The sequence below is a fragment of the Dendrobates tinctorius genome, unplaced genomic scaffold (genome assembly GCF_039654945.1).
Source record: "Dendrobates tinctorius isolate UK_male_01 unplaced genomic scaffold, ASM3965494v1 ptg000095l, whole genome shotgun sequence".
Taxonomy (NCBI): domain Eukaryota; kingdom Metazoa; phylum Chordata; class Amphibia; order Anura; family Dendrobatidae; genus Dendrobates; species Dendrobates tinctorius.
In genome coordinates this window covers 10504648-10510647 of record NW_027361763.1, presented here as the reverse complement: position 1 = coordinate 10510647, position 6000 = coordinate 10504648, and positions in this window count along the sequence as shown.

The following is a 6000-nucleotide window of genomic DNA, read 5'->3' as shown; positions in this document are numbered from 1 at the left end:
GCCTCGCCACAATAGGAAATGAGATGCATACAATTATTTACCTAAAGTCTAGTGATTACAGAAATCTAGGAATTAATAATCACGGGAAAAAGTTCCGTCACAATTCTCAGAGGTGATGCTGACCCTCAATTAATTTGTGTGTGGAGACAGCGAAAACATAACTTTGTGAAGAAGGTGTTGCTGTATGGCAGTACCGTTGATCCCATCAGTGTTACTCATCTCCATAAAATTTTTATCACAGGGAGAGATGTAAACATGCTGCTCACTGCCTATCATGATCTGTCACGTAACTTTGGAGTGCAAAAGACAGAAGCCACAGGCTGTAGGCGATTCTATGGGATTGGCATGAGAGGGCACATTTAAAAATGTGCGCCGGAATATCACACATCTGTGAGTAGGAAAACTGTGAAAGCTGATGATAAACCACCACTGCATGTCATTGTGAGTTGACGTCCATAAGAAATGGAAGCAATTGATCATCTGAAGCTAGAGTCCGGCCAGCGGGACAGGGCATAGCTACGTCTTAACCATCATCTATCAGTTCAACAAATTTGTAGTGGCCGTCCCAGTGAAGGATTTGACAGCCCAGACTACACAGCGGAGGAGCAGGGAGAGGTAAACATTGCAAATGCTGTGGCCCTGCCCAAGCAAGGGGGGCACACTCGTGGGTGTCGGTACTGGCACTGGGCCCCTTATAGTACGGCGGTGTGCGTGACGGTGGGTGTGCACCCCCACCGTCAGAGACACTTGATTGCACTATGAGGGACACTGTGCCAGTGCCCGCGCCCGAGAGTCGGCCTACCCACCTGTCCAGGGCAACGGCACTCGCACGGTTGTGTGCGCTAGGTGGTGACCCCGGCCATGGGGGGGAGGCAGCCTAGTTGGGGAGGTTTACAAAATGGCATATGTTGATCTGGGACATTCAGCTGCTGCTAAAGGCGAAATTGGTCAAGTCCGAGGAAGAGGAGGACCAAAGCAAGCCATTTTTCTGGCAACCTATGCGTCATCAGGGTAAGTTGGGACAAAATCCTTGGAAACCCATGCATGGTTCATTTTAATGAAGGTTAGATCATCCACATTTTGGGTCGACAGACGGGTCCTTTTTTCTGTCAGGATTGATCCAGCTGCACGGAAGACTCTTTCTGATAGCACACTTGCAGCTGGGCAAGCGAGCTCCTGTAAGGCATATTGTGCCAATTCAGGCCAGGTGTCCAATTTAGCGGCCCAATAGTCAAATGGGAATGACCTGTGAGGGAGAACATCGATATGGGACGAGAAGTAGTTTGTAACCATAGTTGACAGCTGCTGTCTCCTGTCACTTTCAATCGATGCAGTATTACCAGTCGTGTGAGCGGGACTTGAAAGATCAGTCCACAACATGGTCATGAAACCCCTGTCTCCAACGCCACTTCTGATGTGTGCACCACGAACACCTCTTCTAAGCTGCCCCTGGCCCCTACGGCTCGTGTGAGAACCATCACCGCTGCTGTGTGCTGGGAATGCCTCAACCAACCAGTTTACCAGAGTAGCTTGTTTGTTAGCCAATATTAGGTCAAAGTTCTCCTGTGGCATTATGTTTTGGAGTTTGCCTTTATAGTGTGGATCCAGGATGCTGGCCAACCAGTAGTCGTCATCGTTCATCATTTTGGCAATGCGGGGGTACCTTTTTAGGATCTGCAAGGCATAATCTGACATGTGGGCCAATGTTCCCGGTGTCAATGATGCACTACGAGTGCTGGGTGGAGGAGCACTTTCTGGCAAATCCACATCCCTCCAGTCATGCACAAACCCTGTACCAGACCTTGCCACGCCAACATTTTCTCTTGCCCCACGAGAAGCATCCTCCTCCCCTAAATAATCATCCCCATCCTCCTAATCCTCCTCCTCTTCCTCTTCTTCCTCCACCTCGTCCAGGAGAGTTCCCTGAGCAGACAATGGCTGACTGTCATCAAGGCTTCCCTCTTCCTCTTCCTCCTCATCTACCTCGGCTGCAGATGCCTGCTCCTTAATGTGCGTCAAAGTTTGCATCAGCAGACGCATAAGTGGGATGCTCATGCTTATGATGGCATCGTCTGCGCTTACCAGCTGTGTGCATTCCTCAAAACACTGAAGGACTTTACAGAGGTCTTTCAGCTTCGACCACTGCACACCTGTCAACTCCATGTCTGCCCTCAAAGTGTCTGCCCGTGTATCCTCCTACAAATGAATTACGGCCTGCCTCTGTTCGCACAGCCGCTCAACCATGTGCAGGGTGGAGTTCCACCTTGCTGCAACGTCGATAATTAGGCGGTGCTTGGGAAGGTGGAGCAATCGCTGCAGCTTCTGCATACGACAGGAGTGTACCGGCGACCGGCGGATGTGTGAGCACAGTCTTCGAACCTTATGGAGCAGGCCTGTTAACTCCGGATAATTTTTGAGGAAGCACTGCACCACCAGGTTCAAGGTGTGAGCCAAGCAAGGTATGTGTCTGAGTTTTGAAAGGGCTATGGCGGCCACAAAATTCCGGCCGTTATCACTAACTACCTTGCCTGCCTCAAGATGTAGACTGCCCAGCCATGACTCAGTTTGTCACTGAAAGTAGTCAGCCAGTACCTCTGCGGTGTGTCTGTCGCCCAAACACATCATCTGCAACACAGCCTGCTGACGCTTTCCATTAGCTGATCGATAGGGGGACACCTCGTGTGCAACACTGGCAGCTGCAGATGGAGTGCTCGTGCGACTGCGCTCTGTGGACGAGCTTTCGCTTCTGGAGGAGGAGGAGGGTAGAAAGCCTGCAGCCAACTGTTTCATATAGCGAGGGCTAGGCAGCATTGTCCCACCACCGCTGTCCCCTGTGGACCCTGCATCCACCACATTAACCCAGTGCGCAGTGATGGACACGTAACAGCCCTGGCCATGCCTACTGGACCATGCATCAGTTGTGAGGTGCACCTTTCCACTCACTAATTGCTTGAGTGCATGGACAATGCGGTCTTTCACATGAAGGTGGAGGGCTGGGATGGCTTTGCGAGAAAAGAAGTGGTGACTGGGTAGGTCATAGTGTGGTACTGCGTAGGCCATGAGTTCGCGGAAAGCTGCGCTTTCAACCAACCGGTAGGGCATCATCTCTAACGAGATTAGTTTGGCAATGTGGGCGTTCAAACCCAGTGTACGCGGATGAGAGGATGAGTTGTCATGATCCAGCGTGGATCTGACAGATTAAATGGATAAGTGAACTTTTTTTCCTTTGGCTAGGTACCAAAGCAATGTGATTGCCCCCGGTGGCCATTAGAATTATTACGCGTGGTGTCGTTCATTCTAAGTTGCCCCGGTGGTGGTGAGTGGGAATGCACTTTAGTTTCTTTGGTTTAGTGCACGTAATTATAATTCAGGTGTGAGACACTATAAAAGAGAGCCAGGTGTGTTCAATCACTGTTGGTGATATTGTGTGTTAGTCATTCACAAGGAAGCCTGGGTGAAAGAAGGAGCTGAACATGTGTCCTGCGCAGCCCAGCCAGAGGGGACAAGTGGCAGCTATGTGTCTGCAGGAAGGGGTGGCATGGCATGGTGGAGTCGCAGTTTACGGTGTCAGCAGGAGTTGCTTGCATGGCTTGGTGGAGTGGCGACGATGGTGAGAGTTGCACTCAGCTTGCTGGACTTGGTTGCTGAAAACTGGACTCAAGCATTCTGGACTTTTTGGCAGAAGCTGGACTCATCTTTGGGACTCTGTTTACTGGGCAGCTGCAACTGGTGGTGGACTCTGCTCCAAGGCTGCACTATGGTGAAGGATCCAGTTATGGTGATGGATCCGGGTGGAGGAGAAGATGCACACAGGTGGTGGGCTCTGTTGCTAGGAGCGTACGCAACAGAGCAAAGCTAAGTGGTGTTTCCCCTGTATTGTCATTTTCCCTCATGTGTATTTAGTGCAGTAGTGGGATTAGTTTCCGCACCGACCAATTCCCTAGTGGAGGGTTTATGTTCAGGGCGAGCTAGGGTTTTTAGGTTCCTGTGCGTCGCCCGGTGCGGAACCGGCATAGGGAACGTTAGGAGTGCAGGGACAGTGGCTCAGGGGAGTTCAGGAGGTCTCCACTTCCCTATTCCCTATTGCAGGGCCAACCATTGTTAATGTTACCCAGGTTCCCCCTTTATTATTTAAATTCGCCTTACTGGAGGCGGGGTTTCCAGATTTACGTTTAATACCTAAATTCGCCTGTTGGAGGCGGCGTATCCAGCTGCACGTCTTATTATTTAAATTCGCCCCACTGGAGGAGGTGTATCCAGGGTCACGTGTGTCATATGGGTTCGCCTTGCGGTACTCGCTGCGTCCAGACTCACGTGACCGTGACATGAGTACTTTCTTGTCCTACTCATAGTCTCTGGTAAGGTGAGCTGGACTTGAGAGCTGCATATGGTGGAACTAGCGGTGGACATGGCGGACTGAGAGAGGGTTGATGATGGTGATGGAGTTGGTGTTCTTTCTGATGGCCTAGATTAAGCCTTTCGTTGATATAATATTGTGATTCCCTGACTGCTTTGGCCTTATGACGACACCTCAACATTTGCTGCTGGTGGTGTGCTAACTGGTGGGCTTACAGTGGTGGAAACACTGTAGCGTTGCTGACTACCTTCTTTGGGAGCAGTTGCACATGTGGTACGTGAGGTTTGGTAGTCCGTCCATGCTTGCAAGTGCATGGTGGTTAAAAGTCTAAGCATGCAACTGGCATTCTAATTTCTCAGATTTTTCCCTCGGCTAAAGGTCTTTGCACACTTCTTACAGATAACCTTTGCCTGATCATTAGGATTTTGTTCAAAAAAGTGCCACACTGCACTCTTCCTACTATGGAAGACATTTTGAGGCCTTGCACGCTGTGCTATTTTGACTGTCTGGCCAAGCTGTCCTGCAACTCTTTTGGTTTTTGCAACCCGTTTTTGGACTGCTTCGGGCCTGCCAGATAACAGCTGTTGCGATGTCGATGCCTGCTGCGGTTGCTCCTCCTCTTCTGAGCTATGGGCAGCGGCACTCTATTCCCCCAATGGATGCCAATCTGGATCAACAACTGGGTCATCCATCACCTCCTCTTCAATGTCATGTACACCTTCCTCTGTGTCACCGTGTATGGTGGTATAGTATGCGGGAAGGGGCACCTGAGTTTCATCAGGGTCAGATTCTGGCTCAGTACACTGCGAGGACAATTTAGTGCTCTGAGTGAATGTACCAGCAGATAAATCTAGCAGTGGTTGTGCATCAGTGCACTCCATGTCAGATTCGTCTTGGACTGGGGAATTCAAGATTTGACTTGATAACCCAGGCATGGTATTAGAAAAGCGTTCCATGGAGTAATCTGTATGGTGGCCTGCCGCATCCTTCACTTTTGGTAGGGGTGAAGGACACAAGTAAAGGTGTTGTTCCTGACCAGGAGCCTCCACTGACAACGCAGTGCTTTTATTTTTTGAAACTTCAGAAGAGGAGGCGATAGAGCTGGAGGCTATGTCAGCAATGTAAGCCAAAACTTGTTCCTGAAGCTCCGTCTTTAAAAGCGGTTTACCTACTCCCAGAAAAGGGAGCCTTCGAGGCCTTGTGGAGCCAGATGATGACGCCGGCTCACCACCTCCTGCCTTAGGTGCTATTGTGCTTTTGCCACAACCAGCAGAAGCACCACGACCAACACCACCATCAGGACCAGCTGGCAACCCCCGCCCTCTTCCACGGCCTCTTCCACCATACTTCTTCATTTTTTTGAAAAAGGTACCCAAAATAACAACAGCTATATGGTACTGTAAAACAAGGTAAAGGGTCTATAGAGTATTAGTGAGAATTTGAATCTCACTGTAGATTGGAGGACGCTGACCTATTGTCTCAGGCCCAGTAGAGATTACACCGCAATTTGACAGGCAGAAATTGGCTGGTGTATGAGAAGGCAGAAGCTGTATATAGTATTGGTGAGAATTTGAATCTCATTGTAGATTTGAGGACGCTGAACTATTGTCTCAGGCCCAGTAGAGATTACACTGCAATGTGAC